Source organism: Pteropus alecto, unplaced genomic scaffold, assembly GCF_000325575.1.
Source record: "Pteropus alecto unplaced genomic scaffold, ASM32557v1 scaffold59, whole genome shotgun sequence".
NCBI lineage: Eukaryota > Metazoa > Chordata > Mammalia > Chiroptera > Pteropodidae > Pteropus > Pteropus alecto.
In genome coordinates, this window is record NW_006443292.1 from 1,297,662 (window position 1) to 1,310,550 (window position 12,889).

Here is a 12,889-nt window from a genome sequence, read left to right on the forward strand (position 1 = left end):
TCCATTCTGGTTCTCCTCCTCCTTAATTATCGCTTTGAGAACAAGGAGCTGGCCTTTTCCTTCTTTCCCGTTTCAGTGCGTGAAGATGGCATTAATCCCTTCATATGAAATTAGAGCTCTTAGTTCTAAACCCCTAACCCCAAGTGCCCCGTCTCAATTGTGAAATAGACTTTCCCTGGCTTCTCAATGCAGTTTTATCGTTTGTAAAATGGTACTAAAGCCTCTTAGCTACTACTGGATGAAATGAAAGTAAATGGACATCTACGGCCATGCCACCCTGAACAAGCCTGATCCCGTCTGATCTCGGAAGCTAAGCAGGGTCAGGCCTGGTTAGTACTCAGATGGAAGACCACATAGGAAGACCAGGTGCTGTAGGCATAAAAAGAGAAAAGAAATAAATAAAATAAAATTGAAAGTAAACGAACAAAATGTGTGCTATCATATCGTATTCTACAAAACCACCGGGGGCTTCAGATTAATGCTTTACCCAGCTCTATTACCAACAAAAATAATAGGACACAATATAGTGTGGTATTTAAGTGGATTAGACTTTAGAATCAGATTGCCTGGGTCCACACTGACCCCTACGAGATTTTGTACATGCCATTAACCTCTCTGTGCCTCAGTTTCCTTTTCTATAAGATGAGGTTGTAGTCATCATTCTTATCTTATAAGGTGCTTGTAAGGTTTAAGAATAATCCAAATAAAACAATCAGGGACACTTAAGCACTCAACAATATTAGCTGACACTTTTACTGATAAGTTTCCCCTACCTAATTTTTCTACTAGTAGTTTGTGAAATACAAGCCTGTAGAAATATGTAGGTAGCCTCCCTAATGCAGAGGTCCCCAACGCCCTGGCTGCAGACCAGTACTGGTCAGTGGCCTGTTAGGAACTGGGCTGCACAGCAGGAGGTGAGCAGTGGGCCAATGATCCAAGCTCCCCAGCACTAGCATCACCGCCTCAGCTCCACCTCAGATCACCAGGCATTAGGTTCTCATAGGAGCACCGGTCCCTGGTGCCAAAAAGGTTGGGGACTGCTGTCCTAGAGCATTGAACCATTTGTGCTGTTGCTATTATGTTCGAACACAAATGTACAAATACAACTTTTTTTTTTTTTTTTGCTCTAACCTAAGTATCAGTTGTCCCAATAAATGAATTCATTAATTCAATCTCTAATTTTGGATCCTTTGCTAGCATGTAGAATATCATGTGACTATGTCCTATTAATTTTTGCTTTCCTTTTTTTTTTTTTCTATGATGGCTACAAATAGGACAAATGTAGTAGGTGTCAGAAATAATTTATCTACATGTGTGTAATTGGTTCCGACAAACGTATGAGAAATGTATCTCCTTTTTCCACATGGAAGGACCACCACCAGGTCCTACTTCTTTTCAGCTGGAAGGGCTCATAAACTACTTGCTAGCTTTGCAGGCTCAGCTTGACATCTCCACTTCCAGGCCAGCTAGTAGTCACTGACATTAAACCTAATGAGAGGGAGAGGTGGGGTACAGAGATACAGATAGGACTGAGGGAAGAAAAAGATGATCCTTAATACCTTTGACATTGAAGTACCCGCTAAAGGCACAGTGCAGTGCAGCTGATGATCCCTTTTCCAAAGGCAGCACATATCACTCTCCTTGCCCTGAATCTAAATAGCTTCCAGGTACCCAATAAACCAGGGAGTCTGATGTATATCTTCAGGGCTGTGCAGGATTCTGCATATCACTGAGGGCCACAGGGCAGAATTTCATTCTGAAGTAATCAATGGGAAGTTAAACATCTCTTATTATATAAAAGCGAGGTCTGTGTATGCACTGCCTGAGTTGGTATGCCTCAACCATGGCTACATGTGTAAGAAGAGAGAAAGCTGTAACAAATATATTTACAGAGATAAAGGCATAACTATAGACCTAAATATACTATTTATCTTCTGTCTATCTATCCACCTATTCATGCATCCATGCTTCCTTCCCTCATTCCTTCTACCCTCCCTACCTCCTTTCCTCTCTCCCTCCCATCCTTCCATCCATCCATCCATCATCCATCCATCCATCCATCCATCCATCCATCCATCCATCATCCATCATCCATCCATCCTTTGCTGGTATTTTTCTCCTTTCACGATCTCCCCTATCCATTCATTGTCCATCCATCCATTCATTATCCATCCATCCATCCATTCTCTATTCATCATCCATCTATCCATCCATCCGTCTATCCATCATCCATCCATCCATCCATCCATCCATCCATCCATCCATCCATCCATCCATCATCCTTCTCTCTCCTTGTACCTCCTTAAGCAGAGCTCTTTGCAGTCTGTGCAATAAAGGACTCAGGTGTGACTCAACACAGCCAGGTAGTGTAGCCCACCTGTCCAAGCTGGACCCTCGCTTTATTTTTTCCTTCATGCTTTTCTTTCAAGTCAGCTTTGGATCTTTCTTTAAAAAAGAGAGAGTGTTCCTGGGCTTTGCTTCTTGCCTGTTCAGTGAGTGCTGATGGAAGGGCCGGCATGACAACCCCTTGAGGCTGAGTCCTGTTGATTAGGGGCTGGATTTTGAGCAAGCAGCTGTACTCGTGCGCCCCCCTCAGTGACCCTTGCCAGTATCCCTCACCCATGACCTGGAGGGATTGTCTCCTGGGGAAGCAAGGTCAGACTCTGTGTCCGTCAGGCTGCGCTTCTACTAGCTGTGTGACGGAGCGTTTTCTGATGTTGACACCCATGCAGTGGAAGCCGGATGGAGGCTAGTTTCTCATTTCACATTGAGCTGTCATCCAAAAGGGCCCGCTGCTTATCCTGGGTTTCTCAGAACTTCGAGGCCACGTCGACATTCTCAGCCTGCTGTTCTGGCCACCACCTCTGCTGCCATAACTTAAAATTTGGGGCTCTTTCATTCAAGCTGAAGTCTAGAGAATAATATTTTCAAAACTAAGAATATAGGTACATGAGTACTTGTTTTTCTAATGTATAATTTTCCAGAAGCGTATTCCTATGATAACATGTATTGTTTTTCCCTCTGCTTCTTATACTCATTTTGACGTTAAAATAAAAAGTAATAATTAAATGGACTGGAACACTTCAAATGATTTGATTGGCAGGCGTAATGACTGTTTACAGAAGTAACTGCAAAAACTTTACTTTTATATTGTATTCAACCGGCTCAGCCTTGTAGCCCCAATCGTGTGAGTTTCTATATTGGCATATTATCCAAGTAATTCCACTCCAAGGTGAAACCACAGGACGTTGAAATGTTCACTGACTCTTGAAGCTCAAACGCAAGTGTTGGTGGTCTTTTGAGTAACAAAATATGTTTCAAACATTAATTCTCTTATGAGAATCTTTCATTTTATATGTACATAAATATATAAGATATATAAATATATATAGGATATATGTATATATCCTTTTTAATGTATTGCCTTCTGGAGTGATTATTTACACAAGTAGGGGAATTCCCAAGTTATCTTGATGGTTCACGAGACCAAAATAATAATATATTTGAATTTAGGTCTATTCTTTTAAAAATCCATGCAATATAGTTACTCATAGTAGCAAACTGTTACTAAGAAAACATTCAGCTCCGTGTTCGCTCGGTGTTTTGAGTGCAGAGTAACTGCATGGGGGCATTTAGCAGATGATTAATTGCATTAGGCAGAAAAGTTTTATGCCTATAAACTAAGGACAGGGTCCAGTTTGGTCAGCTGAGAAATTAAATCGAACAGAGCATTTTCCTTAGTTCTATAATGCTCTCTGCTCAGTCATCTGAGACCAACCAGATGCTTGCCTTTGGTGTCCCCCGCGTGGCTGTCAAGAATGTGGGTCTTTTTCGCCCCATCAGACTGTCAGTCTTGTTCAAGTCCCCCTAAAGTGGCCTGATGACTTCGAAGCAGGACTCTGGACGCCCGGCGTTCTTTGCAGCGCCCAGGCTGACCGTCCTACACAATCCTGGTCAGTGTCTCCTTTTTCCCTCCTTTTCACTGCTCCCAATCAGCTCAGGAACCACTCATTACTCTTCTGAATCATTGTTTATATTTCCACAAGACAGTCTCTCTCATAATTACTAGCCAGTTAGCCATTAAAAGATGAACTTGCACCACCAGTGTCTAAAGAAGACTTTGCCAGATTAACTTGTTTACTGCAAGAGGGCTTATTGGAGGGGTGGGGACGAAGGAGGGTGTATAGTTTGCTTTCTCTGCACAATGCCCCCAGCCTGTTCCTCATCCTGGGATGAGCATTGTACCTGATATAAATCAGTTGCTTTGGCATAGTTATTAAAAGGTCTTTGACTTTAAATTGCTCTATGCGAATATATTTTTATATACACTGAGATGTACAACTCCATGAAATGATGCAATTATAATCATTACTGTTTGGCAAATAAAAAAAAAAATCAGGCAGGGAGAATGAGTGACTTTTCCAAGATCATGTTGAAAGTTAGTTTCTGAGTCTGAGCCTAGAGCTCAAGAAAAAGGATCTATGCTTTTATTAGGACTTTTGAAAAATAATGATCTAAAAGCAGCTTGACAATATCTGAACATGAACTTCTATAAGTAGAAGGCAAACAAAAAGCAAATAGTTAAAAAAAAAACATTTTCTTTTTGGAAGCGGCCACAAAATTAAACAACAATTGTATGTCCATGTTGTTCTGTAACTTAATTTTCTCATTTAATACTCTCATCATAAGTAAAATAAATATTTTCCTTTAATGTATGAATGCGATAAGTCTCAGAGAGGTTCAGTAAGTTGCTGAAGATCACACAGCTGGTAAGATGGTGGATGGAACTGGAATTTGTAGTTGGAACAAAATTCTTATCTTTCGTTCTACTTTGCTGCTACAGGGCACAGACGAGCAAAGCTCTAAGTTTAGATCAACAGCATAGGTGATGAACTAGCCTGCCCATTTCGTTCCGTTCCAATATTACTTACGACACTTCTTTATCAATGATAGGCTGCTCCAAAGTGTGAAAAGGGACATTTGTCACAAAAGACACAGGTGAGAGTATGGATGTTCCAGTTCATTCATCCTTTCTGAATACCACATTCAAGATTAAGCTGTACGTATCAGGGACCACCATGCATTCGGTCTTTATAGATCACTGGTTATAGTTAAATATTGTTTTTCTGTTTTAAAAGTGTCTATGTGTTATTAATAGATAGAAAATCCAAAACTGTGAAAACTCTCCCGCCTTTGCGATCCTCAAGCCACTCAGTTCCCCTTTCTGGAGGAGACCCGGGTCGTGGTGCACGATTCCAGAGATGCCGTGTGCACGTGCAGGCTCACAGGAGGGAAAGTATGACTGTCGCACACCCATGACTGCCTCCATGGAGATCTCTTTGCAAAGGCTCATGAATGAGCTGCCTCGCTCATTTTAGCCGCTGCTCTGTATTACCCTGTTTTCATCTACCACGATTTATTGAACTAGATCCATTTTGATGGGCATTTAAGTTGTTTGGTAGATGACAATACGCTGCCGTGAGCATTCTCACACACACTTCTTTGTACCCGTGTCTCAGTACGTCTGTATGATGCATTTCCTAAAGTGGAAGCGCCGAGTCGCAGAGCCTGTCTGTTCACGTTTTTACTTGATATTGAGAAAACGATCCCTCTTGCCCCACGCGAAGTGATGGTAAACTTTTTGTGACTTTGATAATCTGAATGGTGGAAAAAATCTCATCCTGGTTTTAATTTTTACTTATATGGGTGGGAGCAAGCATGTTTTCTTTTTAAATATTATGTATTTAAGACTCTCTTGCGTTTCCTTTTCTGTGAACTCTGATTATATCCTTCATCCATTCTCCTACAGCTTTAATGCTCTCTTTTTTTTTTATTGATTTATAGGAAGATTTTCTATATTAAGGAAATTATTGCTTTGCCAAATGTGTATCAAACACTTTTCCCCGGTGTGTAATTTGGCTTTGCCTTCGCTGTGCGTGTTATGTATTAGGTATTTAAATACACGACCACGACTTCTCAAGAACCCTGCAAGGAAAGCTTCGTCATTCTTGTGTGTGGCTGGGAAAATGGCAGCTAGTAAGTGGGGGCAGGAGAGGACTGAATACAGATCTCTGTGACCCGAAAGCCGACCTCTTCCTGCCACGTCACACAACCTCCTTAGACACTGTTCCCCTCATGGTGTCATGAAGCTGAGCAAATCCTCCAGGTCCATGTTACATAGCTGGTGAGGACTGTGTGGTTGGCAGCCCTCACGGACTGAGTTGCAGAATTCAACTTCTTTGGCTGGGCAGTGGCACACGTAAGTGCACAGCCTCGAAGCGTATTCGCCAGGCCACTTCTCCACGTGCGCTCTCAGTCCAGGCCTGGGCTCATGCTGTTCCTAGTGCTTGGCTCACTTTCCTCTCTCCAGGTCCTTGTCACTCCTCCATCCAAATTCCCTTCATCTGGAAGCCTTCCCTAACTGCGCTGCAAGAAGCAAATCTGTTCTTCTTTCACTGTGGCTCTAGCTATAAGATGTTCTATTGCCCAGGGTGGGGGCCTTTTTATCCTACCAGTCTCTAAGCTCCAGAGACTGGGACCATGTCATGAACATCACTGTGCCCCCATCACCTGAAGCAAAGACTTTCTGTGTGCCTTTGGGAAATGAATGGCTAGATGAATATGTCATATGATAAAGAGTGTGGGTCCTAGAGTTTTGGAATTTGAGTTGGAATCCTGTTCCCTCACTTACTAGGACGATGACCCTGGCCTAGGTTACTTAAATTCCCTAAACTTCACGTTCTTCATTGGCAAAATGATTTTTTAAAAAAATATACTAACTGCTTCATAGTCTGAGCATGAGGACTATGTTAGCTAATCCTCATTAAAGATCTATGATTATCATGAGTGGAATGATTGTTTTATTAGCCTGAAACTCCTCATCAATGACAGCCAGAAGATCGAATTTCTAATCGAAGCTTTGCCCTAAACTGGCTTTCATGACTCATTTCCTGAGCCTCTCCATAACATGGGGATGTTCAAATTTCTGGTGAAAATTCTCAGGTCTGTGAATGAACTGCAAAGTGACTTGACACATGCTCGGTCCGGTTTGGTCTTTTCTAAATGGCTGGAATGTATCATAGCCTGACTCGGTACCAGTTCACTATCTACTAATAATAGGAAATGAGTAGCATATATGTATATCTATATAATTAAAACCCGATGACATTTTTAAATAATAAAGTAAAAGATTTTTTAAGGCAAAATAACAACACAAATCCTAATGTCTGTAACACCCTATTAATATCTATAATCATAGCTGTAACATAGTGAGAGTCTGCATGTCAGGTATGTAGATTTTCAGGCCTTATTTCAGGCCAGATGACTTTGCTTATGTGGGATGTAAGCTGAGGAATTTATATTGTAAACCAGCCCCCCAATATGCTGCTCTGGTCCCCTGAAGTTCAAGGACTCGGCCTCTGTTAGAGTGCTTCTCCACGTTATCCAAGCTTGGATAATTTCCTCCCCTATTTAGAGATTCTATAGAAAACATAATGCACTTGACTATCCGGGGGTTTCTGCATTCCAGGGGAAGAGTTGGTCAGAAATGGCAACATTTCATAAGATCTTTTACCTCTACAGACCTGGGAACAGTGCACTTTATGGGATGGGGTGGGCACACCTGGACAAGAATTTCTCTTCATCCAATCTGAACAGTTAGGTCATGTCAGACTAAGCTAATATAAATGTCAGTGTGCGTCTTTCGCCCATGAAAACTGAGTTCGTGGCGACGCAGTTCATTTTCCTTCTTCCAGCCCTGTGGATGCTATCAGCGGATGTGGCTGAGAAGCATTTCCTATGCCAAAATAAGAGCAACCTCAGCAGTTCTCCTGAGTGACTTTCCTGTGCGTGCATGCATGTGTGCTTGTGGAACTCACGTCACATTTTCCCTCTGGCCCCGATGAGCCCGTCTCCACGGGCCCCCACAACGACCAAGTCACAGGCCCTGGAGCTGTCTCGAGGAGCCATCATACCAGTTCTTAATGACCACTGGAGTATGGCGTTATATAGACATCCGGTGAGGAATTAATTACAGGGAACATGAGGTCCCTCTGGGAACAGACTGAAGATTTAACACCTCCCAGGTGAACACTCTGCCATCAGAGGGAGGAGGCTGTTCTGTTGGCTCAATACAGCAGGAGCCTGCTCTACATGACAATGGCTCACGAGGTACACCTGATTAAACCAAGGGGGCCCAGGGGATGCCCTTGTCAGCCACGGGTTATCATTCAGTGAAGAGCAGCCAGATTGGAGGGCAGGCCCACCTTTGGCTGATGTTTCTATTCATTTGTCACTTGTTTTATTCTTCCTTCTTCTTTTTTCTTTTATTTTATGCCTTTAACCTTATCTTGCTGGTTTCCCAGAGAAAATAAGTGCCTGAGCCCATCTCAGTCGTGAATTACAATGATTTCCCAGGCACTCTTCACAGGACTCAGGGTATACACTTAACGTGGCTTGTCAGATCCCCATCTAAATATTTTCAATCAATGGCAGCTCTAAGTGATTTAGGAGAATATCTTCCGAATCTGCCATATTGCTTTTATTTCTAACACAGCTGCTCTCATCCAAACCGAAAGGTTGATCCATTTTGTGGGAAGTTAGGGCAATTCTGCAGGCCTTTCATGATGTTCGGGTCAACCTGTTAATGTGCTTTATGATCCCAAGTCACGAATGGTGTCATTTAAATGTGTATTATTATTCTGTAGACACATATAGGAGCTCGATAAGCACAGGAAATAACAATTCAAAGGAAAAGGAGAAAAAGGAAAGAAGGCAGGACAGAAGAAAGGCAGGAAGTCAAAATAACACAAATCCTCCTCTATGTAAATTGTAGCAGTGTAGTTTCTGAGGCTTGCAAAAGTTAAAAAAATTACTTGAGTTGTCAGCCCTTAGTACAAATACTAGAAACGATGTCTCTAGCATAAAGCCTCCCATGAATTAACATGGTTAAATATAAGGGTGCTTGGTATCAAAATCTGGGTAAGTTTGGCAACAAGCTTACTCCTTAGATGTGTTCTTTTTGTGAAGGCAGAGGTAGCCCTGCATGTGGTCAATTCCGAGGAATTTATTACGTATGGGGACGAACACACACATGTGCACACACAGAGATGTCCCCCTCCTTGCCTGTGGCCTGTCTCCAGTGTCCTTTCTACCAACATGACCTTTCGGCACCTCCTCGGAAGCAAATCCTACTGATTGAAACACGAAGGCAGTCTAGTGGGTGTGAGAGCCACATGTCTCACCGATGGCTTATGTCAAGCTGCAGAGCCGCAGGCAGAACAGGAAGGTTTACTTGCCCTGGTCTCAGACCTCTCACGCCCCAAATGTGCTGGGCCCTCACATTTCTTTCACCATCCGTTGTGGCCTTTCTAGGGTTGTGGTGCATTCCAACAGGCAGGCGAAGAATTCTTGTGACGTGGTAGAGGACAGAAGAAAATGCAAAGACCTGTCTAGTTGTTATAAAGGAGGTCGGATTGGAGATGGTGGGTGGTGTTTGCGTGGGGGGCGCGTACGGTTGTGTGTGCAGCGGGTCTCAGGGCCACAGCCCAGCAAGAATTCCTGGTTCCGTTTCACACAGTCACCCTGAAGTTCTCTCCTCAGTGTGAAGTTCTACCCTTCTGTTCTACCCACTGGCTTCCCTCTCGGCTGTAAATCTACCAATTATTTTCTTTAAGTGTCAGCAGCCCACCAGACACACCGAGATGTAACCTTTACTCCAGTTGATGCTGTTAAACCATTACTTGAAACCGACGTCGCCGTCGTCAGCTGCGACTTCCGTCGCTAATAACTGCTTCAGAAGTAGGAGTGGTGTCTGGACTCCCAACACTGTGGCCCAGGGCTCTGGGAATGTCTGTTCAGGTCGTTTAGGGCCATCCATCTGGTCCGTAGCAACATCAGTCAATCTTTCAGCCCGGTGCTTTCCTCTCTCGTCCCCTCACTGCCAGGTTCTTTATTAATTCTCTCAGGGCCATATTGGGGGGTGATCTTAGGCAGCCCTATCGACCACTGAGCTTGTAAAGACTGAGCTTGGGGCATCAGTGCATGCTTGGATCCTGAATTCTGTCACTTCCCTGTAAGATTTTCTTTTCTCCTCTGTCTTTTTTTCCTCCATGGTTTTATTGGGTTCTTGTTTCAAGAGACTTTTAACCAGTTCTGTACGCATGACATAGCAAATCTAAAAAAAAAAAAAAAAAAGCCAGCTCTCAGTCGATAGGGACACCATAACTGGTCTTGGTTTGGGAAAATGTATGGTCTCACTCGGCATGTGGTTTTAGAGAGCCCTCGTCCAAGGCCTGTTGACTTTAGGGGACTTTTGGAAGCTGCAATAGGCTTTGTAGTTTCAATTGGTCTTGATTTTTATTTTGCAGTGTAATTAATAATAATAACAACAATACCAGCTAACAATTACCCAATGTCCCTTTGTGCAATTGTTATATCACTCAACACACACACACACACACACACACACACACACACACACACACACACAAAGTTCTATCAGTCACCCATTTTACAGATGCAGTAAAAGAGCGCGTAAGTAACTTGCCCGATATCACCCAGTTAGCAACTGGAAAAATAAGACTATGAACCCAGATGCTGGACCCACCCGCTCTCATGACCCAATACTTCTCTCTCCCAATAAGAAGCAATTATTAATACTGTATGAACTGAAATGTTGTCACAATCACATAGGAAATCGTTACTGAGAACTTACGGCAACTCTGAGAAATACATAGACCCGATCTTTTCAGTGTCCGTGTGCATCACCCCCGCCCCCACCATCTAATGCAAATGCAGAGATAATATATTAGAATTACAGGATGAATTTTTAATGTGATACGGTGTCTGCCAAAAGGTAAGTGGATTGGAGAAGCAGCCAGCAAGCCCAAGAGTATTAAAAAAAAAAAAAAAAAAAAAAAAAAAAGAAAGAGGGTGCCCTTATGTCTATGTCTGATTTCTTATTTCTGCCTCTCACCTTCTTAAAAGTCTCTCCTCCTCCTCTGCCATCTAAACAAGGATTGGTACCTCATGACAATACTCTGATTGTATTTAGAGAAAAATCTTCTTCTTAATGTAAGAGTAATGTTAGTGCTGGGACTCTGGCTCCATTCCAACTCAGGTAATTACGCTCTGCCTTTTTCCAATCCCTCTGTGGTTTCTGTTGAATGTATTTTTTTTCTCTACTTCCTGTCCTAAACAGCCATACCAGGTTGCTGGGCTGCTGGTCAACATCTGCTTCTCCAAAGAACTACCTTTTAAAAGAGAGTGAAATTATTTCTCTTTCATGATGACTTTGCTGAAAGAAACCTGATAAATGACAGGTGCTGGAGTGCTCCTTTGATTTGGGTCAGGGGACAGCTTGCAGTTAATCTGGGGTCACTTGAGTTTCTTGCCTGGAACAAAGTACACAAACGTTCTTTTAAAGAAAATGAGGCTTGATATTGGACGGGATGATTGACTGCCCACCCGCTGGTGTGGGTCGAGGCAGGCACTGACCTCCTCAGCTGAGAGGCTTGTCCAAATGCCTTTGAGAGGACATCTGGGGTCCCTCTTATAGAGAGCCCTCCCCAAACCATTGGATCCCAGGCCCGACTTGAGCCTTAGACCTCATGGGGGTCAAGCTTTGGACCTTCTGACTTTGTTCCCAAAACAGGTCTGAGGCTCACATTTGATCTCTCCTTTCTTAGCAGAAGCTTCCGACGATGAGAGGACCCTTTCTCACGTCCCTCACTCAATCACTTCTTACTATGTCCTTGAACACAAGTTTTCCAGAATGGCAGCGTGCTTAGCATGTTCCCCAAACATCCTCCTTCGATGGTCTCATTCCAAGGAGTCCTAAACACATTTTCAATATGTTCTTCTTTCGACATCCCTTTCCCTGTTCTCCAGCATTTCTAGGTGTTTGTTGTTGTTGTTGTTGTTGTTGTTGTTTTTATTTTTTTATCTCAGTACATTTACTTTTAATTAACCAGAATAAAAATTGACAGGTAACACTGGTGCTAACCTTAACTATGTGGTTATCATATGAAATGATCCTCTGATAAAACATCTTAGATTAAAAACCAGGTGATTTACATAGAGAGATTCATGACCTAGTTCAGAAAAAGAAAGCCCAAGAGTGAAGTAAAAAAGAAAAAAACGGCAAAAACACTTCTGCAATAGAAGATGCAAAAAGCCAGCAAATGTATATTCGTTTTACATGGAGAGGAGAAAAAAGTCCAATTACAATCTTTTAAAATTTGGTAATATATTCATCAACATTTTTTTCTAGCAAAAGAGCAGACATGACTGGGAGACAGATCATCCTATAATAATTGCAATTATTTTGGTATTTTTTACAAATTTACCTTCAAAGTATCTCTTAGATCTAAAATAAAGCAAAACAAACAAAAGCAAGTCACAGAAGGGCTTCTGGGAGAGAAAACAATTTGGCCAACGGTATAATATTTTTAGTACCAGTAATTTTTTTCAATAGATTTTTTTTTTGTAATTACCAATTGCAGGCTCAACAGGGGAAAATAACTTTAAAATAGACTAATAACTGTAGAGCTCTATCAGGTGCAAGCATCATATCTTATTAGCGACCAGACTGAACATATTGTCTTATTCGCGTCATTGTAGACAAAGCACAGCGATGGAACAATTGCCAAAAGAGGGGACACCCTAGCTACCTTTGCGGATACGGGTCGATACGATAATGCATCATCCTTGTCATTTAAGTCATAGAAGTTTTGACATCATGCTCCCTTAAAATTGGTTGATAAAAAGGGCAATGAGATGAATCCATGCGTCCTTTTCAAGCATACGTAAAGAGACTAAAAAAAAAAAACAAACCTTTAGCCATTTAATGTTTCAAAGTTGTTTCCACGTGAATTAGAGGGTTGGGTGG

At 42.3% G+C, this 12,889-nt stretch overlaps 1 pseudogene; it reads left to right on the forward strand.

The window, feature by feature from the left end:
• The first annotated feature begins 259 nt into the window (after window positions 1-259).
• Window positions 260-378, forward strand: LOC112472804 (annotated as a pseudogene).
• Window positions 379-12,889: the final 12,511 nt, after the last annotated feature.